At 35.0% G+C, this 25698-nt stretch overlaps 1 protein-coding gene across 3 annotated transcripts in view; it reads left to right on the forward strand.

The window, feature by feature from the left end:
• The window catches only part of DPF3 (double PHD fingers 3), a 397766-nt gene that overhangs the window by 35511 nt on the left and 336557 nt on the right, over window positions 1-25698 (forward strand). The gene's annotated exons all lie outside the window — the stretch shown is intronic.

Below are 25698 nucleotides of genomic sequence, written 5' to 3' on the forward strand. Positions count from 1 at the left end.
AGTCTAGAAGATGACAAGGAATTTAGAAGCAAACTTTGTGAATCTCAAAGCACTATAGAAAAACTAGTTATTATTTAAAATTAAAAAAAATTTTTTTTCAAAGGAAGATACCCTTATTTTCCTCTTTCTCCCCAACTGAAAAGTAAAGCAACCAAAACTCTTGTTACAAAAATATGTGTAATTGAGCAAAACAAATGACTGCATGGATTTTATTTTAAAAAAAATCTCAATCTTCATTTTGAGTTTGTGTTTCATCATGACTCTTCTGGCACTGTGGTTGGTCACTGTGTTGATCAGAGTTCCTAAGTCTTTCAAAGTTGATTGTTTTTAAAATATTGTTACTATTATATAAATTGTTCTCCTGGTTCTGCTTACCTTACTCTGTATCATTTCTCACAAATCTCCCTAAGTTTCTCTGAAATCACTTTCTATTATTTTTAGCAGTAACATTAGTGCTTCTATTTATGAAACTGGGTCATTCTGTGTATGGTTACTACTTCTTGATTCTGGGAGATGTGTGTTGTGTTGCTGTGCTTTATTTCCACCAGAATTTCTATTTAGTCATGAGAAAATCCTTTTCTCTTTCTGGGTCTCCTTTTTTTTTCATTTGTAATAGGAAGTGGGATTGGGATATTGATCTCATGGAATATTAGAGTTAAAAGAAACCTTAAAGATTATGCATCAAATATTAATCTGTGGGATTCAAAGGGATAAAATTTAACTTTTCCCCTTTCTTTTCCTAAAGTACAGTGGATTTAACAAGTATCACACAAGTGGAGTGTGTGTGTGTGTGTGTGTGTGTGTGTGTGTGTGTGTGTACATGTATATTGGAGCCAACTCCAATATACTTGGAGAAAGTTAATTATTAAGTTTTTATTGTTAACACTTGCACTTCAGAAATCAGTAAATGCTTTCTTTGAAATTGAAGCAGAAAATGTTAACAATGCAGATTATGTTTTGGGCAAAAAAAAGTTTTAAAAATGTGACATATGTACATTTTTTCTTTTCCTGGAAAGCTGATTGTTAAATGTTTATCAGCATATCATTGCATGATTTTTAAAAAGCTTTTTATTTTCAAAACATACACGGATAATTTGACAACATTGATCCTTGCATAGCCTTATGTTTCATATTTTCTCCTCCTTCCCCACACCTCTGCCCCTAGATGGCAAGCAATCCAATATATGTTAATCATGTTAAAATATATGTTAAATCCAATATGTATAAACATATTTACACACTTCTGACTCCACAAGAAAAATCAGATCAACAAAAAAAAAGTAAAGGAGAAAGAAAACAAAATGCAAGCGAACAACAACAAAAAGAATGAGAATGTTATGTTGTGATCCACATTCAGTTTCCGCAGTCCTCTCTCTGGGTGTAGATGGGTCTCTTCATCATAAGATCATAGGAACTGGCATGAGTCATCTCATTGTTGGGAACAGTCACCGTCATCAGAATCTTATAAACTTCTTGTTGCCATATATAATAATCTCTTGTACATGTACATATACAACTGGTTCTGCTCATTTCACTCAGCATCAGTTGATGTAAGTCTCTCCAGGCCTCTCTGAAATCATCCTGCTGATCATTTCTTACAGAACAATACTTTTCCTTAACATTCATATACTATAACTTATTCAGCCATTCTCCAACTGATGGGCATCCACTGTTTCCAGTCTCTAGCCACTACAAAAAGGGTTGCCACAAACATTTTTGCACATGTAGATCCCTTTCCCTTCTTTAAGATCTCTTTGGGATATAAGCCTAGTAGAAACACTGCCCAGTCAAAGGGTTTGCACAGTTTGATAACTTTTTGAACATAGTTCCAAATTTTTCTCCAGAATGGCTAGATCTGTTCACAGTTCCCCCAACAATGTATTAGTGTCCCAGTTTTCCCACATCCCCTTCAATATTTGTCATTATCTTTTCCTGTAATTTTAGCTAATCTGAGAGATGTATGGTAATATCTCAGAGTTGTCTTAATTTGCATTTCTCTGATCAATAGTGATTTAGAACACCTTCTCATATTTTAAAAATAGTTTTAATTTCTTCACCTGAAAATTGTCTGTTCATATCTTTTGACCATTTATCAATTGGAGAATGGCTGTATTTCTTATAAATTTGAGTCAATTCTCTATGTATTTTTAAAATGAGATCTTTATCAGAAACCTTAAATGTAAAAAAATGATTCCCCAATTTATTGCATCCTTTCTGATATTGTCTGCATTAGTTTTGTTTGTACAAAAACTTTTAAAATTAATACGATCAAAATTATCTACCTGGTGTTCAATTATGAGTTCCAGTTCTTCTTTGGACAAAAATTCCTTCCTTCTCCACAGATCTGAGAATATAGGATATTCTTCTATATTTTCTATTTAGATCTTATCTTGGTATGTGGTATTAGGTGTGGGTCAAGTCCTAATTTCTTCCATACTAGTTTCCAATTTTCCCAGCAATTTTTGTCAAATAGTTGTTATCCCCAAAACTGGGCTCTTTGGGTTTGTCATTGCATGAATTTTCAAGGAACCATGTAAGACAGTCACTCAGGCCAGTTTTATCCACTTTATTAAATTGGGGGCAATGGCAGGAAACGAGCAATAATAAATATGGAGTGATTTGTGACTTGAGGAGGTTTCAGGCATTAGGGAAATCTTTGGAGCCCAAATAAAGCAATTTGTAGCAATCACCAAGGTGGAAGGGTACAGAGAAAGCCCAGGCAGAAGAGATGCCAGGGAGACCCTTATCTAGTTTCTTGGGAGTGTTTCTGACCTTTTTGCTCAGAGAGGTTTCCCTGCTGTCTTGGAATTCAGAGAAATGACAGTTCAGAGTTAAAGCAAAACCCAGGACACTCCTACAATTGCAAGTTGCAGAGCAGTCAATTTTCACTTTGTAGTTATTGTTAATAAGCATTTCTTGAGCTCCTGCTATGTGCCAGCTACTTCTCATTCTAAAAAGATTATTTTATGAAGAAATTCTTTTTCTACTTTACACTTGCTTTCCCCTGACAGCTAAATTTGGTAGCTGAAATTTCCCTCCACACTGATTTGGGTGGTACTGCCTAAACAGAAGTTTAGCAAACAGTTATTCTATACTGTGCAAATAGAAACACTGTGCAAAGGGCAAGGACCTCGGGATGGTTTCCAAAAGTCTGCCATGTCTGTTTGGAGGCTTTCTCTAATCCTGCTAATTGGATTGTTCTTCTGTCCCCTCCTTTAGCTCCCTCAATTATTCAGATAATTTGGGGTAGCAACTAAAACCAAATTTGAAATGAAACTAAATGTACTGTCTTCAGAATTTGGATTGCTAAATTTTGGTAGGTACTTCCCCAATTTAGAACTTTTTCTAGGGAATCTCTTTTTTTGAGAAGCATAGAAATAAGAGCTTAATAGAATAGATATGCTGTTTGTGTCTTGTGGAAAGTTTATATTAGGTTGGGACAATTAGAGCTTGGCCCACTGTGATGATGTCTAAAGGGTGTTGACAGTACTATTATGGGGTGTCCTTTCTACCCCTAGCTGATATAATTCTAGTGAGCTTTTTCTTACCCTCTATAACAATAGCCTTATTCTAAACATACCTTTTCCCTGATTTTTCCTACATAGCTAGTCCTTATAGGGAAGGAACCTTATAGTTTTTCATTGTACTCTTCCTCTCTTCTGGTGGTTAGCTTCCCTGCCTCTCACTATTCCTCTTTGCCTCAGGCACAAAGAATCTTAGGAGGTTTTAGCTGTCTGTGGTTTCCTGTGTAGGAATTATGAAATGGTCCAGCTTATTTGAGGTCTGCTTAACTATTTGATCTAAACCAGGACTGGGAAGAATAACTAAGCTCGTAAGTACAGATTTGAGTGTGTTTTATTCCATAATGGTCCAGTGTTTGCGTGAGAATCTGTCTCCTGTGGGTAGAGAAAAATTTGTCTAGAACTTGTAAATCTTTCCCCATCATTGTGAATGTAGTAGTATCATTTGTACAGGACTGACTTGGAAAATTCCCACAAAAATAGATAACTAGTATCCAGGAATAGCAGGGTACCATTATTTCCTCTTTCTCTTGCTTATGTTCCTTAAAGTCAACAAGTATTTTTCAAATGTTTATTCAGTGCTAGGCACTGTGCAGAGATTTGGAGGTTAAAAAGAAGCGCAAAAACATGGTTCTTGTCTTCAAGGAGCTCACATTCTAATAGGACCATATGCTAAAAATTGTACATACAAGATATATCCAATTCCTTTATTTCATTTTATACTCCTTGTCCAAATACTACAAATTGGTTGATGAATGATTATAAGCAGTTTTGGAGTATGTTATGAGGTATATAATATTTACTGATATATACTGTTGTTTGCTAGTATGTAGTTTTGTATTTGATGTATTCAGGAAAAGAGAGTATCCCTTGAGGTAGTTATCTACTTTGTGAAACACATAAAGGAAGAGAAGGAAGATGGGAAAAGAAAATTATAGGGAATCAGAAAGACTTCAATAATTCTGCAGCATCCATAGAGGGAAATCTTGAATGAAATGGAAGGGGAAATAGGAGATAAAACTAGATCTGTGATTTTACTGGTATAGGGAACATTTAGGTGAAGAAACTCCCACTACAAACACAGCTGGGCACCTTCTCTGTAACTTCTAATCTTTAAATAGAATTGCATAGAATACGGAGAGGTTGTGATTTCCTCAGAGGCACACAGCCAGTATCTTTCAAAAACAGTACTTAAATCCAACTCTTCTTGACTTCCTGGACAGTTCTCTTGTTATTAAATCATGTTGCTCCCGTTCTTCAACTGTACACATTATAAGATGGAGCTCCAGGTTCTGCCAGTCACTTGTATCCTGTCTCCAGAATATCCCCTATTTCTATATGCCTAAAATATTTTAAATTAATTTTATAATTATAAATTTTTTGACAGTATATATGCATGAGTAATTTTTTATAACATTATCCCTTGTATTCATTTTTCCAGATTTTCCCCTCTCTCCCCTAGATGACAGGCAATCTCATACATTTTACATGTATTACAGTATAACCTAGATATAATATATGTATGTAAATCCAATTTTCTTGTTGCACGTTAAGTATTGGATTCCAAAGGTATAAGTAACCTGGGTAGATAGACAGTAGTGCTAACAGTTTACATTCACTTCCCAGTGTTCCTTCTGTGGGTGTAGTTGTTTCTGTCCATCATTGATCAACTGGAAGTGAGTTGGATCTTCTTTATGTTGAAGATATCCACTTCAATCAGAATACATCTTCATACAGTATTGTTGTTGAAGTGTACAGCGATCTTCTGGTTCTGCTCATTTCACTCAGCATCAGTTGATGTAAGTCTCTCCAAGCCTCTCTGTATTCATCCTGCTGGTCATTTCTTACAGAGCAATAATATTCCATAGCCTTCATATACCATAATTTACCCAACCATTCTCCAATTGATGGACATCCATTCATCTTCCAGTTTCTAGCCACTATGAAAAGAGCTGCCACAAATATTTTGGCACACACAGGTCCCTTTCCCTTCTTTAGTATTTCTTTGGGATATAAGCCCAGTAGTAGCACTGCTGGATCAAAGGGTATGCACAGTTTGATAACTTTTTGGGCATAGTTCCAGATTGCTCTCCAGAATGGCCGGATTCTTTCACAACTCCACCAACAATGTATCAGTGTCCCAGTTTTCCCACATCCCCTCCAACATTCATCATTATTTGTTCCTGTAGTCTTAGCCAATCTGACAGGTGTGTAGTGTATATCCCTAAAATATGAAACTCAAGTTAGTACAGTATTGCTGTTTACTCTTGACCAATTTCACTTTGCAACCTGGGTGCCCTAAGGTTGTACATATTTGTTTTTGTCCAAAAGGTACATGTAAGTTATCTGCTGGCTCATCATAACCCTTTGCTTTCTCTGCCAGGCTCTTGGCAGTTGTGTGGGTCTGAGTTTTGCTAACTTTGAAAGACTGCAAGGATCCATGAAGGCAGTATTCAAATAGGAGTATTTGATGTAGGAGGTTGGAAGGGGCTCTTATCTTTGCTACTAACTAGTACTGTTTCACTGGTAATTTACTTAAACTCTTTACCTTAGCAATATAAGGTAAAAATTTTCAAAAATAATCTTACCCTTTGACCAAATATTTCATTGTTGGTAATATATCCTGAAAATGACATGTAAAACACACAAAAAAGAGCTTTAATTTTTAATAGCGTTATCAAATAATAGCTAAAAGCAAATTAAATATCTCACAATAGGAACAGATAAATTGGTTTCATCGATTTATCAACAAACATTTATTAAGTACCTACTCTGCTAGCTGTTGGAGACAGAAAAACAAGGAATAAAACAGTACTTACTTTCAAAGAGCTTATTTTTTCTTTAATTTTCCTTATTCTGAATTTAATAAACACCAAATAAAACAAACATTTGTTGTCTATATTATAGAACAAGAAAGGATGGTGCTTGAAATTATTAGTCTCTATTATATAGAGCTTACTTTTTGAGTATATAATTTCAACATTTAACTTTCAAAGTTGTCCTGTTTCTCTTTTAATTCCTTCTGTTCTCATTTTTGGGGTGTTAGAGATGACACTGTCCCTATTCCCATCACTTTCTCCCTTTTCTCTCATTGGAAAAAAAGCAAAACAAAATGTTTAGTAACAAATATATAGTAAAGCAAAACAAATTACTACATCAATGATATCCACAAATGTATGTATGTTTCATTGTGGATCTTGAGTCTTCATCTCTTATCAGAAGTAGGTAGCATGCTTCTTCATCAGTATGTTGGAATCATGGTTGCTTATAACATTGACTAAAGTTCTTAAATCTTTCAAAGTTGTTTTCTTTTTTCATTGTTATTATTATAAAATTGTCTTCCTGATTCTGCATCAGTTTACATAAGTAGAGTTCTAATTTTCAGTTCTTAGCCACTATAAGAATTGCTATAAATATTTTTTGTACAAGTCCTTTTCTTCTTTAAGCATAGTAACTCTTTGGGCATAGTTCCAAAGTAATATCTGGAATGACTGGACTAATGTATACTTCTACCAACAGTACATTAATGGGTTTATTTTTTAATAATCACACCCACATTTGTCATCTTCTTATTTTTGTCATCTTTTATAATTTGATGGGTGTGAGATAGAACCTCAGAGTTGATTTAATTCACATTTTCTTTAATTATTAGTGACAGTGAATTTATTTTACATGTCTATAAATTGTTTGTATTTATTCCTTTGGAAATTGTTTATACCCTTTGATCATTTATCAGTTAAGGCTATGACTCCTGTTCTTCTACATCTGATTAAATTCCTTATTTATCTTGGGAATAAGACAGCTGCATTAAAATCAGTTTGTATTGGCTCAAGGGAGCTGATTGCTAAATTTTTAGTGTGTGCATTTACACTTCAGAAATTGGCAGATGCTACAAATCAGGGCTTGATTTATTGTTATGTCAATTGTCTAGATCTAAGAAAGTGATGGAGAAAAATGTTGATGATACAAATTAAACAAAAAAGTCTTGTGTTTTTTTCAGAGAGCCAGTTGTTAAATATTTACAGCACACTCTGCCCTTAGCACAGAAATTTTCTGTAAATATTCTCTCCCAATCATTCTTCCTCTAATAAACTATATAAGTTCTCTAATTTTCACTGCATTTGTTTTATTTGTACAAAAACTTTTTATATATTTTGGAATCAAAATTATGCATTTTATCATTGACAATCTTCATTATTTCTTGTTTGGTCTCTTATCCATAGATTAAATTTTTTTTTGCTTCTTCAATTTGTGATGTGATTTAAAAAAAAAAAACTAAGTCATGTATCAATTTGGGACTTATTTTGGTATATAATGTGAGATGGTGACTTAAATCTAATTTTTGCCAGGCGCTTTCCAACTTTTTCAGTAGTTTCTTTTTAATGAATCCTCATCCAGGAACTTATATTCTAACATCAATGGAATATGATATAGTTAATTAATTAAAATGTAATTAAGACTGAAAAGTATGAGAAATATGAAGAAATTTGGAAAGACTTTTATAAAATAATGGAGTGGGAAAAAAAGAAGCAGACCCAGAGCAGAATATAAACTAACCACATCTATAATGAGAAGAAAAATGTATAAAATGAATGGACAAACAAAGGATCATAGTATAATAGACAGTGTGGTAAATCTAGAGTTAGAGGATCTGGGTTCAAATTTTGACTTTTGTGAAGCTGGTCAAATCATGTAACCTCTTGGGACTTCTTTTGCACAATTAGGGCACTGAAGTAGATGATCTTTAAGGTCCCTTACAGTCCTAAATCTTTGGTTTTATAATCTAGATGGACATAAGGACCGACTGAAAAATTTATGGAATTCTGTATATTGAAACTTAAAATGTAGTTTGAAACTTTTATTGTGTTTATTATGTTCAGTCTTAAATTTGTGATAATATGAAGGTGAATTTTGGTTATTATTGCCCTTAATGAAAGGTGAATATTTGATGTTGCTTTATGTGTTCAGACATTGGCAGAAACTAGAATAAATAGACTTGTTGAGAGAAAAAGACCATTTGAAAACGAAGAAAGAGTGGTACATTTGAAATTACAGAACCTGAATTCAAATCCTGACATTGCCACTTCTTAGCTGCCATTCCTTCTTTCTTAAGATTTATATTCATTTGTTTTCCCTCTAACCATTTCAGAATTTTTACTTCATTCAATGTAGACCTACAGGAAGGCTAAATGACTCTCAAAAAGCAAATCAGAATGAACTTTTCCAGTCAGTCCTATGTAATGCTGCCATTTAATAAATTTGATTTACTCCCATTCCCTATCATGTCTTCCTAATTTAGTCTTTGTACCTTTGCCCAAGTCCCTTAGACATCCTCTTCTATACTGATCCCCATTAATTATTATTTTTTTTGTTGTCAGATTGTTTTATTATTAAATATATGCATGTGTGTCTAATCTGCAATAAAAGTGACCTTGGGCAAGTCACTTAAGTCTCAGTTTCCTCATCTGTAAAACAACTAGGTTGAATTAGATGACTCCTAAATCAATTAATTACAATTGTTTGTTCATATGGAACTTTTCATTTTGGCAAAAAGAATTTTTTCATTCCATCTATACCACAGATAGGGAAAGTAAGTGTCCTTAGCTTTACTTAAAAATTGGGAAAAATTTTCAAAGCAGTAATGAAACTGGCAGAAACTAAGCCTTTTGCTTTCAGTTTAGACTTCTGACCTTCCTCCTGGTACTTTTCATATTCTATATCAAAGCCTTTAGCATCCTTTTAAGTTTGCATAGCCCAGGCTCTGATCATCCAGGGTGTGTACACTTATTATAAATATTAAAAGTAAGGGCTTCCAAAGCATATTTTCCTTTCTTCCCACTCCTCAATTCTTTTCCAAAGAAATGGGTAGTCAAGAAACAGTATTGAAAGAACATGGCTTTCCTACTTAATTCCAGTTTATTACATATGTAGGTTCTTTTTGGGGGCATTTTATACTGATCATTAGAAGTAAAGTTCAAACCTCATTGGATTCGTTCCAGAATTTTCCTAACTTTTATAGAGTTTCAGTTTCAGGAGCACACCGAAATCTTCTACCGAATCTTACTTTAGAGTGATACCCCAAAAAACAACTGAACAAACAAATTAGAAAAAAACAACTCCAGAACAAGCCCTGAGATGAACTCATATTTTCTCTGTTTTAATAGAATTCAAAATTTAAAGTTGATTATATTGAAGTGAAATTTGAAGTAACTGTGATTATGTGTAGAACCCTGGACTTCCATGCTGAAATCAGTTTACATAGACACATGAAAAATGCCAAATTCAGAAAAATAAAATGGTAAGAATAAATGGAGGAATTTTTTCAAATAATATTTTGTTAGCCAGACATCATATGAAACACTCGGGGTACAAAGAAAGGCAAAAAACAAACCCTGCTGTCAAGGAGATCACAGTCCAATGGGAGAGACAATATTCAAACAACTAAATATATACAAGTTATATACAGGACAAATAAGAGACAGTCCAGCAGAGGGAAGGCACTAGTATTAAAGAGAGTGAGAAAAGGGTTCTCTTAGAACACAGCATTTTAGCTGGGATTTGAAGGAAGCCTGAGAAGCCAAGAGACAGAGAAGAGGAGAGATGTATTCCAGGAATGGGAAACAGTCAGTAAAAATGCCCGGGATCTGGAAATGGAGTGTTTTGTTTGAGGAATAGCAAGAAAATCAGTATCACTGGAAGGAAGAGCGTGGGGGTTGGGGTGAGGCATAGAGTCTTAGTTAGAAGGCTGAAAATGTAGGAGGGGGCCTGGTTGTGAAGGGCTTTAAATGCCAAACAGGATTTTTTATTTGATCCTAGAGGTGATAGGGAGCCACTGGAGTTTATTGAATGTAGGGGGGAGGGAGACATGTTCAGATCTGTGCTTTAGGAAGACTAATTTGACAGCTGAGTGTAGGATATTTGATAGTTGGACTGTACAAAGGATCAAAAGCAGTGGAATCTCCCTTATCTTTTTTTTTTTTTTTTTTTTTTTGCAGTGAGTAAATGGAAAACAATGTTGGTCTTCTAGGAAATGATATAAAAGTGAACTTTCTTGGAAAAATTGTGAAAGCAGCATGGTGCAGTTTAAAACAATGTTGGATCTAGGTTCAAATTCTGGTTGATCCCACTATGTACTTGAACACAGTCATTTTGCCCAAGAAGGGTTTTAATTTCTTCAATTATAAAATGATAGGGAGACTCTAAGGTATCTTCTATCCCTAAGTTCATTATAGCTCTCTGTCCTATGTAATACTTAGTATAATATGTGACTTTTATGAACTTGAGACCTCTTTAGTAATTACGGAGCAATAAGTAAATTCTGGAACTTAGCACATCATTATTTATATTTTTAAAAATTGAGTTAAAATTATATACTCAATCATTTTTATAAGCTAATCAAGAAAACAATGTAAAATTGTGCATCTATGTGTTTGTGTATATGTTTGTGTGTGTATTTTGAGAAAGAAAGACAGAAAGTGAGAGAGAGAGAGACAGAGAGAGAGATAGAGAGAAAGAGAGAGAGACAGAGAGAGAGACAGAGAGAGAGAGAGAGAGAGAGAGAGAGAGAGAGAGAGAGAGAGAGAGAAAGAGAGAGAGACAGAGAGAGAGAGAGAGAGAGAGAGAGAGAGAGAGAGAGAGAGAGAGAGAGAGAGAGAGAGAGAGAGAGAGAGAGATGTAAGTTTGTGGTGGTTATAACAATTGACCATTGGCTTGCATTTTTCCCAGGAATCTCAGGCAAAATAAAGTCAAATAAATGTGTAACAAAAGAATGTGTGATGTTTATTACTAAATTCTATAACAACTTGAAATCTTTATAAGCAAGTGTTGGAGCCTGCTCTATAGGTGTTCACTTAAGATTAAGAAGGCAGAAACAACAGGGAAATACAACTCAGCTTATTTCTACTCATTTTAGGAAGGACAAAAAAAAATTCAGGTTACTGGAGGAAATTGGATCCAGATTTCAATTTTACCTCATACTTGATCATTATTTCAGAGTAAGGTTTACAGCTTCCAGATCATATCTAACAATTTAAGCATATATTTCCCACACTTTGTACAAGCACAGCTGTCTAGGTGTAGGGCTTGAGATTGCCCCCTCCTTAGGGATAAAGAAATATGGAAGCCTTGAGAGTCACTATGAGCCATAGTCATGACAAAGTATAGGTTTTGAGTCACTTTCTTCTTCATTTCTGTGGAGAAATGTTTATATTTTTTTTCTTGCTGATTTAGACTTTCTGTGCAAACAGAATCTCTCCTGACAAGTAGGACCTGGCACTGTGTCCCAGATCTCCATTTAATGGCAAACTGTCCCTGAGGATTCCTAATCTTACTTCCTTGCTTCACCTCTTTTTAAAATTTAATTTAATTTTTCAAAATTTTTTTATCTTTATTTATTTATTTTTTTCCTGAGGCTGGGGTTAAGTGACTTGCCCAGGGTCACACAGCTAGGAAGTGTTAAGTGTCTGAGACCAGATTTGAACTCGGGTCCTCCTGAATTCAGGGCTGGTGCTCTATCCACTGCACCACCTAGATACCCCCATACAACATTCTTTCAAAGGGGAATCCTATTCACCGGTTTTACTATCCTTCAGGATGCTACTAATTACATTTGGTAGGCTTGACCAACTGGAATGAATAATGAGTAGTGGGTTCCCTGATTGGCTGGATTTATATGTCCAGTTTTGGCTGTTCATCACATAGAGGGCAAGGGTTCTCACACACATCCATACCTTCACTCATTTATGTGTATGTACATATATGTGTGTGCCATTTATATTAAATATAGGTTGTGTGTGTTATTCATGTAGATTCCCATGGGTGGACATTTTGCATGTTGTACATTCTTCATTGTAAGAAGCAGTAATTGCATTCAAATTATCTTCCCCAGGGAAGTTAGACTGTGACCATCTATGTTTTTGGGGAGTTTTGAATTTTTTTTTCTTTTAAACTTTTGTAAGTATGTTTATTAATTGAAGGTTTTAATCTGCCACCTCTCAAAGAAGTCACTTTACCAATTCATTTATATGTTAATTGTATGTGATTTGGGGAGGGAGAGGATGTTAACCTGTTTTAAAGATAAGCCTTCTCATTCTTTGTTAGGATTGTTTAATAGAAGAAATGGAGACTGCAACCTGCTTAACCAAAGGAACACTGTTATAGTGAGCTAAGTATGTGGGGATTCTAAGGAAAAGGCTGGTTAATTAAATAAATATCAAAATACCAAAAAGTTTTGTTTTAAGGAAGACTAAATGGTAGATTACAGTTAATTAATAACAATCTGAGGTCTGCAGAGGAGTTGTTGACAAAAAAAGTTGTTTGACCAAATTGGGTTTTTTTTTTCTGGGTAGGTGGGGGTATAGGCATGGTTATTTTTTTTTCTGAACTCTAGGAATGATTTCAGTTTACAAGAGTTAACAAAAAGTAGAATACTAATCTTTGCAACTAAATCATACTGAAGGTGGTCCATTTATCAGCTGATCTTTTTCATTGGTTTCCTTTAGATTTCCTAAGAACAGCATTTGCAGTGGATGTTAACACTTCTCAAACTTTTGGACCTCTTTTTCAACCCTCTAATCTCAAGAACTTAGTATCTTTTTTTTTTTTAAGTTTGTTTATTTTTAATACACATTGTTTCATGAATTATGTTGGGAGAGAAAAATCAGAGCAAACAGGAAAAATCATGGGAGAGATTAAAAAAAAACAGAAAAAAGAAGTGAACATAGCATGGGTTGATTTACATTCAGTCTCCTTAGATCTTTTTCTGGGTACAGATGGCATTTTGTGTTCAAAGTCTATTGGAATTGCGTTAGGTCACTGAACCACTGAGAAGAACCAAGTCTTTTATAGTTGATCACTGTACATTCTTGCTGTTATTGTGTACAATGTATTCCTGGTTCTGCTTGTTTCACTCAGCATCAGTTCATGTAAATCTTTCCAGGCCTTTCTAAAATCAGCTTGTTCACCATTTTTTATAGAACAATATTATTCCATTACCCTCATGTACCAGGTTATTCAGCCATTCCCCAATTGATTCTCCACTCCTTTTCCAATTCTTTGCTACCACAAAAAGAGCTGCTACAAAAAAAAAAATTAAACATATCCTTTTCCCTCCTTTATGATTTCCTTGGGATATAGACTCAATAGTGGCACTGCTGAGTCAAAGGATATGCACAGTTTGGTAACCCTTTTGTCATAGTTTCAGATTGCTCTCCAGAATGGTTGGATCATTTTAGCAGCAATGCATTAGTGTCCCAGTTTTCCCACATCCCCTCCAACATTTATAATTATCTTTTCCTGTCATTTTAACCAATCTGAGAGGTATGAGGTGGTAACTCAGAGTTGTTTTAATTTGCATTTTTAAATCAATAGTGATTTAGAATATTTTTTCATAAATGGCTCTAATTTCATCATCTGAAAATTGGCTGTTCACATCCTTTGACCTTTTATCAATTGGGTCATGATGTGTATTCTTATAAATTTGACACAATTCTTTATATATTTTAGAAATGAGACCTTTATCAGAAATACTGCCTGTAAATTTTTTCCTCCAGTTTTGTACTTCCCTTTTAATATTGTTTCTATTGGTTTTGTTTGTGCAAAACCTTTTTAATTTAATGTGATCAAAGTTGTCCATTTTGTCTTTCATAATGTTCTCTAGTTCTTCTTTGGTCATAAATTCCTCTCTTCTCCAAAGATCTGATAGATAAATTATCCCTTGTTCTCCTAATTTGTTTATGGCATTATCCTTTATGCCCAAATCATGTATCCATTTTAACTTCATTTTAATATGGAGTGTGAGATGTAGGAAAGCTGAATTTCTGACATATTATTTTCTATTTTACCAGCAATTTTTGTCTAAATAGTGAGTTCTTATTCCAGAATCTGGAGTTTGGGGATTTATTAAATATTGGATTGCTATAGGCCTTACTTATTGTGTCATGTATATCTAATCTATTCCACTGATGTACCACTCTATTTTTTTAGCCAGTACCAAATAGTTTTGATGACTGTTGTTTTATAATATAGTTTTAGGCTTGGTACTGCTAAGCCACCATCCTTTGTATTTTTTTCATTAATTTCCTTGATATTCTTGATATTTTGTTTTTTCAGATGAATTATTATTTTTTCTAGTTTTATAAAATAATGTTTTGGCAGTTTGATTGGTATGACATTGAACAAGTAGATTAATTTAGGCAGAATTGTCATTTTTATTATATTAGCTTGGCCTAGCCTTGAACATTTTATATTTTCCCAGTTGTTTAGATGTGATTTTATTTGTATGAGAAGTATTTTGTAATTGTGTTTATATAGTTTTTGGCTTTGTCTTGGCAGATGACCCCTAAGTATTTTATTTTGTCTACTGTAATTTTAAATGGAAGTTCTCTTTCTATCTCTTGTTGATGGGCTTTGTCATTAATATGTAGAAATGTTGATGATTTGTGTGATTTATTTTATATTCTGCAACTTTGCTAAAGCTGTGAATTGTTTCCAGTAGATTTTTGGATGATTTTCTAAGATTCTCTAAGTATATCATCATTCACCTGCAAAGAGTGATAGTTTTATTTCCTCATTGCCTAATTCTAATTCCTTTAATTTCTTTTTCTTTTCTTATTGCTAAAGACAATATTTCTAGTACAATATTGAATAATAGTGATGATAATGGGCATCCTTAGTTCACTTGAGAACTTAGATCTTTAATGAGAAAAATACTTTTTTTAAAATTCCCCCTAGCAAAATTAACTTCATATATCAAGAAGGAAAATGCTGATTTCTTACTGTGTCTGAGAAGAGTGATAAGTCACATAGCTTGATATCTGGAGCTGATGTTCATGCATACAAAAGGAGAGATTCTCACCTCAATTCTCACCTCCTGAACCTGGAGAAAGGCTGATCAGGTCTCTAGAGACTTGTATTTAATTTAATGGTTGGAGCTGGTGATTATCAGAGATGGGACTTGATTCCAGGTGTCCAGAACAATTTTTTTTGGTGTGAATCTGTGATTCCATCAGTGTAAAGAACCTTTACTGGGGAACCTCTCTATCAATGCAGATCAGATTCATATAGAGTTGCTGGAGAGATCAAGAAGTTAAGTGACTTGACCAATATAAAACAATAGTATGTTTCAGAGTTTGAATTTGAAAACAAATCCTCCCATTTCTGAGACTGTTGTGCTACCTTTTACCATATTGTCCATAAGCACATATATATATGGGTGTGTTGTTTGCCACGTACATACGTAGCTCTATGTGTGGGGAGAGAGAACAAATTCATTTGTAACATTCAGGCTTTGTACATTTAGTACTGGAGCTTATCTTTTTTTCCCCAATAGTATTTTATTTTTCCAAAATACATGCAGGGATAGGTTTCAACAATCATCTTTGCAAAACCTTATGTTCCAAATTTTTCTCTCTTCCTAACTTCTCTTTTGTCCACAAGACAGCAAATAATCCAACATAAACAAGTGCAGTTCTTTTAAACATATTTCCATATTTGTTATGTTGCACAAAAAAAAATCAGATCAAAAGGGAAAAACATAAGAAAAAATAACAATAAAATAAAAATACTGTTGTAATCTATATTCAGTCTCCACGGTTTTCTCTCTGGATGTGAATAGCATCTTCCAACCCAAGTGCATTGGAATTATCCTGAATCGTATTGTTGAGAAAAGCCAAGCCCATCATAATTGTTCATCACATAATCTTATTGCTGTGTATAATGCTTTCTTGATTCTGCTGACTTCATTTAGCATCAGTCCATGCAAGTCTTTCCAGGCTTTTCTGAAATCAGCTAGTGGAGCCTATCTTTTAGATCCATTTAAATTACCTGGGATTAAATTTCTTTTTGAATTGTTTGATGATTTCTAGCCTTTTCATAGACATAGAATGATTTTTTGGTGAGTTCATAGGAATGTATTGATTGTTAACACAGTTTTCCCATGGTTTAGCTACTTCTTGGCAGATACTTATGGAAATTTTTAAACTTGGGTCTATGCATTTTCATTTTTGCTACAACTTTATGGAATTATTTAGATCCTAGATTAATAGGATTTACTGACTTCTATAAACCTTAGTGAGATCAGCAGAGAGTTGGGTTAGTTCTAGTTTTAATTCCTTTCCCAACCACCCATTCTTTCTGGATTCTCTTTCTGGATATTTTGCCCAGGAATGTTAAGGTTTTTTGTTTGTTAGTTTTTGTTTTTGTTTTTTGCAGGGAGTCAAACCAGGCTCTCTTTACTTATGATGCCTGGAATAGATGTATAATATGATAACTTCTATGAATCAAAGAACACTTGTACTCCCTATAAGAGGACACACTGGCTCCTGACTTGAGGGTGCTCTAGTAGTCAATTCTATTCTAGTTGAAAGTGGCTGAGAAAAGAAATCAGGATATTCTTTGAGGATAAAGACTTCATGGATACTATATGTTTATTCCTTTCCTACTATTGAGAAGGATCATAGACTTGGAGCTAAACAGGTGATTGTATAATATTATTATGCTTTAAGTTTTTTTATGCTTTAAGCTTTGAAAAGCACTTTATGCACGTTATTTCATTTGATCTTCCCAAGAGCCCTAAGAAGTAAATGTTATTATTATTTCCATTCTACAAATGAGAAAATGGAGGCAGGCAGAAATAAAGTGAATCTGCCTAATGTCAGGCATGAAGTAAATATCTGGGATGGAATTTGAGCTTGTGTCTTTCCAACTTGCAGTTCAGCATTCTATCGATTGTACCACCTTGTTGCCTCATTTAGTTGGCATTTAGTCCAACTTTCTCATCTTATAGCCAAATAAATAGGTTCATATGCCTTGATTTTAAATGCATTTTCAAAGTATGTTGATTTGGCAAGTCATCTAGTTAGTGGTTTTGTCCTCCACATACAGTAGACTTTCTCTAGTGCTTATTTTTAGGCAATTCTTTCAGACTTTTTGTTTCAAACCTTAATGAGATCTTGAGAAAACATTTACTCCTCAGGCGGGTTGTATGGGGAGAAATTAGAAACTCTGATGGGAGGGCTGCTGAGCCATTTTCAGGGCTGTTCATCCATCTTTGGCTTCTACCTGGCACTCTCACCTGTGGCTCCAAGAAGCTGTAGCATGCCCAGTGGACACAACCAAGAGAACCATTTCTGCAAACAGATTGAGCATAATTGACAAGCCTCATCCAAATTGGTGAATTGGGAGGGGGGCCTAGTCTAAGCATGTGGAGACTTTCCTTGCTTGGGCTAGTTCTCTCTTTCCCCTCCTTCCCCAATTCACCAATGTGAAGACTTTCCCTAGCAGAATGAGCAGATTAAAACAGTTTGTTCCAATGACCATGAAGGCAACTAAAGCAGGCATTGTGGAGCGCTGAGAGCTTGGTCAGACATCCAAGATGTAAAGGTCGTACACTGTGTCCTGGGCTAGTGCTTCAGTTTTGTCTTGAACTGGATTTTGATAACTCTTGAAGGGACAGTGAGGCTGACAATTATGTGCCATTCTGGCTCATTCAAATCTAATTTGGTCATGCATTAAAACATCTCTCCATAATGCCATTGGTCCTCTTTGAAACTGAAGGACAAATAAAAATACTAAATACAAAGTTAGTAATGATGGGATTATGAGAACTGATCTGTTTTTTGCATAAATGGTTTTATCCAGAAAAGGGAGTTCTATCTCCTTTTGCTAGTAACTGTCACTCCTTCCCCTTTCCCCCAGAATGGACCTTCTACCATAGCTATTGGTTCCAGAGATAACTCATCAAGGATACCCAAATGTCTCATTATCTAGCTATTTCATGTATATATGTCTCATTTTCCTAACTAGATTGAAACTCCTTAAGGGTAGGGAATGTGCATTATATTATTTTTGTTATCTGAACACAGTAGATGCTTAATAAGGACTTCTTGAAATTACTTACACTGAATCCACTTTTATGACTAGGTTGTCCCCCCTCTGCCTGTGTTCCCTTCCTGGGTAATCTTGAGCCCTAATATTCTGTTGCCAACCAGGGGTTAGTTTCATTGCATCTCAAAGCCTTCTGGTATGATTGGGTGAGAGCTGTCCCCATATAACAGGAAGCATAAAGCAGAGAGAGTAGTAATCCAATGTCTTTTGCTCTGAGATTGGGGCTACCTTCTGGTATTGTCTGAGTACTAATCTTGTCTTCCTTGATTTCCCTGATTTTACAGACTCTTGATTTTGGCAATCTGGAGCTATAGTACCTGGTTGCCCTTTTCTGCCTTAAAAGTCTTCTCTGGACTTGACTTCCTACAGTACATAAACCTACAATAACTACAAGCCTTCATGTTTGGGTAGATTTCTGGTGCTAGCCCTTTTGAGCCTCTCTAAATAATGTATACATGGCAATGAAGGGCCTTTCCTCACACCTTCATCTATTTCTACTAATTATTTTTGATTGATAGCCAATTTTCATTCAATCCAGGGTTCTTTTCTTCATTAATACTAAACTCAACTCTCATTCAGAACCACACAACCTTCCCCTTTAAAGGCCAGACTGGCCTGTGGTACTGTACCTTATAATAAACTTGTTTCCCACTTTGTCCCAGTTGATTAATCTTTTTTGTTATCTATTGAAAATATTCTTGATAGCCATTTAAGATAATTATGAATCTGTCTTTCTTCCAAACCACTTGTACAAAAAAGCCAAAAACAAAACAAAACACTGGAATGATGGTAGTGGATATGAGGAATTGGGACTATCAACTTTGGTTTTAGAATTTTAATGGACTTTGTGTTAAGGTTAAGTGCTTAGAGGTAGGGACTGAACAGTTGGATTTTAGAACTGATTTTTTTTTTCTAAAGAAAAAGCCGTATCCCCTGTACTCCTTCCCTTCCAATATGATTTCCACCCACCCCAACTTAGACTAACCACTCTTTGTATTCACATGAGCATTTCCTGGGATTTGAAAGTGCCTCCTTTCCTACTCTCACATGTACCTTCTTTTGGATGGGGAGGATCATATTATATCCAAACTGGTTAGAATTTTACAGTAGACTAAGATTACATTGATTCTGTTTATTTTATCACTCAGTGCACTTTTACACTTTGTGAAATTTAGATAGATTCATTTAAATTATCACAAATAACTTTTCTTGAGGATAATTGGATTTTAAAGATAATCTATCCTGAATTGAAGGTGAATAGTCTTTTCCATTTCTTCTCTCTCTCCAATCCTTGGCAGGGGTGGGGAGTAAGTTGGGGTGGGAAGAATAATGAGCAAAAAATCCCCTTCTCTATTTGATTGAATTTAGAGATTTCCTCCATTGAGTTGTAAATTCTTTGGGGATATGGAGTATTTTTTTTCATATTTTCACTGCTAAGCTCAGTGCCTGGAATTGTAAGCACAGTAAGCACTTAGTATATGCTTGTTGATTGAAAGAGACGTGTTATGACTTTTTATTGAACGTCTGATATCACTGAGGCTACTGATTTTCTTATAATTCTGAGAATATCCAAAATTTTAACTATTTGTTTATTTCATTACTGGAACACTGGAAATTAACTCCCTCTTTTTTTTTTTTTTAAGGTATGATAACATCAGAGAAAATGTGGTGTTAAAAGGAACTCTAAGTTTTGCCTCTAATTAACTCAAATTGTGGTTCCTGTAGTTTAAATTATGAACAACTGCAAGTAATAAGAGACATATTTGCTAGTCAGGAAATTGCCTCCCCGCCTTTTTAAGGGATGACAATACCAAGGGAAGTGTGATGTCAAAAAGATCCCTTGGTCTAATCTTCAAGCTGTAACTCAAATTGTGGTTCCTATAGTTTAAAATTGTGAACAACTGCAAAATAACATAGAGACATATTTGCTCTTAAGTTCCAACTTCTTTTGTAAATAGAAACTGAATCTTTCGAAGAACTCAATTGAGCTTGTTAGCTTTGGCTTAGTCACAACTTCCTGATCCCCAACCAAGATGTTTGAAACAACATTCTTTATAATGACAGCAAAATGATACTGTATGCACCTCTGTTCTTCCCAGGAAGTCTAGACATATCACATTTGTATCTTACATAAGCTCCATGGAACACATATATAGCAAGAATAATCATGGGATCATAGGTTTAGAGTTAGAAGAGATCTCAGAAATTATCACATCCCTAGCTTCTTAAACTGTCTTAAACCATGAACTTATATGGAGTCTGGTAACTGAATGTGTGCGTGTGTGTCACAAAATTATGATTTATTATCAGTACATGTTTTATTTTTATACCTATATACTTGAGGTCATGTAATAAATTTTTTGGGCAAAAAGGGTCACAAATGGAAAAAAAGAGAAGAAGTTCTTATATAGTTCAGCCTCCTTATTTACAGATGAAAAATGGAGGGAGAGATTTTTTATTGTATAGCTTTGGAAAATGGAGACTTAAAATTAAAATAATAATTGAGATGTTAGATGTATTGAATCCCATAGTTCTGAACTCTGACATAAATCCTTTCCTTTTTAAAAAGTCTAATAAAAGGGACTTTATTTTTATATAATTTTTCATTAATATTATTTTATTTTTCCAAATACACACATAGATAATTTTCAACATTTACCTTTGTAAACCTTGTGTTTCAAACTTTTCTTCCTTTCTTCACCCTTCCCCCTCCCAAATACAGCAAGTAATCTGATATAAACATGTACAATTCTTCTAAACACATTTCCATATTTATCATGTTGCACAAGAAGAATCAGATCAAAAGGGGAAAAAAATCATAAGAAAAAAAAACCAAGCTAACAAATCTCCATAGTTCTCTCTCTGGATGTGGATGGGACTTTCTATTCCAAGTCTATTGGAATTACCTTGCATTGTTGAAAAGAGCCAAGTCCATCACAGTTGATCATCATGTGATTTTGTTGTTACTATGTACAATGTTCTCTTGGTTCTGCTCACTTCACTTAGCTTTTCTGAAATTAGCCTGCTCAAAATTTCTTATAGAAGAATAATCTTCCATAACATTGCATATATCCTTTCATGTTTGCCATTTGAAATATGGTGAAACTATCTGAGAAGATAGTAATAGAAGCTTGGAGCTAGAAGAAACCCAACAAGACATTTAATTTAACTTTAAATTTACATGTGAAGGAACTGAGGCTCAGAGAATAATTGACTTTCTTTTGCTATTCTTTTCTTTTGAAAGAGTGACCTTCAAATGTAGCCTTTTAACAAATGAAACCTGGATAAGGCAACTCAATTGCTTAGAATTCCTAAAGTCAATATTACTACCGCAGTATGCATTATCCTGTTATGGAATATAACTCCTCCATTATGATATCAGGTTATACATGTGACTATTGTATTAACATCCTAAGTCTTTTTGCTTTTACTTTCATCCCTCTCCACTTCCACAAGTTACCAAACTGATCTATCCAAAGCACCAGTCTGATGATGTTACTTTCCTATTCAAGAAATGTCAGGGGTTCCATATTGCCAAAAGACCTGAACAGACTGGTTTTTGTCTTTCAGATTGATTTCTTATGAATCCCTCTCACATATCCCACTTTCTCTCCAAATTGTTCCCAGAACATGAGGTTCCCAGAAATGAATGACATAGTCAGAAAAAGGTTGGCAGTGGAATCAGAGATATCCATCCTGCTTCTATTACTTTTTACCTATGTGATGTTGGCTAAGTTAGTTAACCTATCTGGGTCTCAGTTTCCTCATTTTATTTTTATCTTTTTCTGAAGCTAGGGTTAAAGTGACTTGCCCAGGGTCACACAGCTAGGAAGTGTTAAGTGTCTGAGACCAGATTTGAACTCAGGTCCTCCTGAATTCAAGGCTGGTGCTCTATCCACTGCGCCACCTAGCTGCCCCAGTTTCCTCATTTTAAAAGTGAGGGAATTAGGCTAGGTCAGAAGTCTTAAATACATGGTCTATACTAGATTAAAATATAATTGGGAAATATTTAACAAAAGAAAAATACAATAAAATATACTATCAGTATGGGGTTTTCTAAGTCAGTCTAGGCAGCAGGATTCCCTTTTCTATTTGAGATTGAGATGACTTCTCAGGTTTCTTCTAGCTATACATGAATGAGTTTAAGACATTCTGTTTTATTCTTTTGTGCCTTTGCCCAGGCTATTCCCCTTCTTGCCTGGAATGGTCTTGCTCCTTACTTCTGTTTCTTAATATTCCTTCAAAGCTCAGGTCAAGGCTATTTTATTTTACAAAATCTTTCCTTACTTCTTATTCAATCTCCCTCAAATGAATTCTTCCCCTTCCACCTCCCCAATTTATTTTGTTAGAGAGATATATACTCTATTCTAGCAGAAGATGATTTTCTTGAGGGTAAGGTTTATTTCATTTTTTTGCCTTTGTATTCCTACCACCTAACCTAGTGAGTTGCTCACAGTGGTCATTTAACACATGCTTGTTGCATTGAGTTAGTTAGGGCTAGTCACCTGGGAAGCATGTAATATTATCCACAAGAGGGACTATCCAGAGATGACTCAGCACACACCAGTCACCACTTTAGGAAAATTAAAAAAAGCAAAAGGTTGTGCTTGTCTTAAGCCACATAGCAGGGTTCATTTTTATAATGCAAGGACAATCCATTTCTTTGTACTTGTTTAAAAGCAATCTGGCCTTTTAGACAGGTGTCTTTCTGTAGGTTTGTTTGCACATGTAATTTGCTATTTAGTTCACATATTATTTATTGCTTAATTCATATTATTTAACTATTTATTTATTATTTAATAGTTTTACTTTCTACATATATCTGATGCTTTTCTGTGTCTTGAGTGGTTAAACCTTTTGTGATGGTGACCTGATAGAATATTCAAACCTCCCCATCCCAAGGGAGTAGGATAGTATTAAAAAGTAGGGCATCCAGTTGTCCTACCTTTGGAACAGGTAAAAAAGAGATCCGTGTTCTGAAAACTAGGACAGTTCTACCAAGTATGACACCTGGCCCCTGAATGGTATCAGCAATCAGTTTAGTAACTTTTCTGTGGGTTCCTTTCTTTCCTTTCCTACCCCTCCACTACTCCCAGTCACAATATCTACTAAACAAATAATAAAAAGAGTAACTATTTGGTGTGTGAAGGTAGGTGAGCATCTGGACAATTGTTGTTCCAGTTAAAGTGAAGCTTAGTTCGCATGGAGGAGGCAGTCTATGGAACATAATCAGAGTTGCCATTCCTTGCTCTTTTTGACCTCTAAGGAACTTCTGGGTCTGCTTCCAGATGCACGTGACTCAGAGATAAAGAGTTTTCACTTTGAGATGACAGAGTCACTGCCTGGGCTTGTAGAACCAGAAGAACTTGTGACTCAGTGGATATTGAAAAAGAAGTAAACCCTCTCTCACCTTCTTCCTTCTTTTCTGCTACAAATTATGTCAGGACTATTTCAAGCTTCTTTCTAAAGGGGAGATAAGAGAGGAGAAAGAATAGCTTATCTTGACTCTGTGTGACTGAACACATACCCTGCCTAGGAAAGTATGAGTCTAGTTTGTGCTGCTTCCTTTTGGATCTGAAGCAGATGAGTATCTTTTCTAAAACAAATGTATCCAAGCTTGTAGGAGACCTTGGGAATTCACGAGGGTCTGGGTCTCAATGGGTTAGAATTGAATGATGACAGGGAAAGAGTACTAACCAACTAACTACCCCAGGACTCTTAAAGAGGAGGACCCAGGGACAAGAGAATGGGTCCAAATCTAGCCATTTCATGAGCAGACTTAGATGAGAAGAGCTTTGACTAGAACCCAAATGAAATGCAAAATGGCTAAATATCAGTCTCACAACCGGTTTTATGTTCTGGTATGGTTGAAGTATCAGTTTTCCAGTAGATTATAATGGTAGTTGCTACTGAATCTATTTTAAGTTTTTCTGTTAATGTACTATAAATCTAACATTGTGTATGAGTGTGTGTGTGTGTGTAGAAATAAATTACTGTCCCATACTTGAGTCATATTATACACTGAATATTGTTATTACTCTCCTTTCTTAAGGGAAGACCAATTGTGAGTTTAGGTTATTACCTTAGGTGCAAGTTAAAATTATTTCTGGAGCATTAAAGTAGAGATTTAAGGAAAGGGAGTCTCATTGTAGTCCAGATTCCCTTAGGGCTGAAATGGGTCTTGGGAGAGATGACCATTAGTAAAGAGGGGAATGATACCTACAGGCATGATAAGCAGTACAGTGGATAGAATGCTGGACCTGGCATCACGAAAGGCTGACTATAACTTCTGTCTCAGATACTTTCTAGTTGTGTGACTCTGGACAAGTCAGTTAACCTATCTCAACTTAGTTTCCTCATTGGTAAAATGAGGATAATGATAGCATCTGCCTCTTAGGTTTTGTGGGGATATTATAAAATAACATTTACAAAGCACTTTGCAAGTCATAAAGTCTTAAATCAAATGATATTTATTATTATTATTATATTCATCATCATTATTATCATCAGCGTTTGTTCCTTAATTTTAGAGAAGGAAAGACGTGAAAAGTAAATGAGGAAGATAGGATCTAAAGTTTGTTTAAGCCATCTTGTGATTTTATATATAATTTCTGAACATGTCTCTTCTCCTCTACCATCTAGTGAGTCATCTCTTGTAGCAAAGAATTTTTTAAAAGGGAATTTTGTTAACTCAGCAAAGTTGACCATCTCAACAACTAGGAAAGACTGGACATGCAATATTCCATCTCAAGTCAAGCACCACTTCTTTATGACACCTTTCCTGGTCTCTCCTCCCACCCTCAGCTGCTAGTGCCTTGTTTTTCCCATAATTATATTCATTTTATGTGTACACACATACACATATCAGTGGTCCTCAAACTTTTTAAATAGGGGCCAGTTCACTATCCCTCAGACTGTTGGAGGGCCAGACTATAGTAAAAACAAAAACTCACAATGTCTCCGCCCCTCAGCCCATTTGCCATAACAGGGTGGGCTGCATGAATGTACTCAGCCCTCTGCAACTGGCCCGTGGGCCGTAGTTTGAGAACCCCTGCACATATGTATGTATGTATACACACACACACATACAGGTTGTCCCTCCCAATAGAACTTGTTATTTAAGTGCCAGAATGGTTTTATTTATGATTTTTTATCTCTAGTCACATAGCTCAGATCCTGACGCATAATAGGTGCTTTATAAATGCTTATTAGTAGGTTATTAGTGTCCCATCTCTTCAAAGAAGGCAGGGTGGGGCAGAGTTTATTAACTGTTCTCCAGGGCCAAACTTCTGGT

This window comes from Sminthopsis crassicaudata, chromosome 2 (assembly GCF_048593235.1).
Source record: "Sminthopsis crassicaudata isolate SCR6 chromosome 2, ASM4859323v1, whole genome shotgun sequence".
NCBI classification, from domain to species: Eukaryota; Metazoa; Chordata; class Mammalia; order Dasyuromorphia; family Dasyuridae; genus Sminthopsis; species Sminthopsis crassicaudata.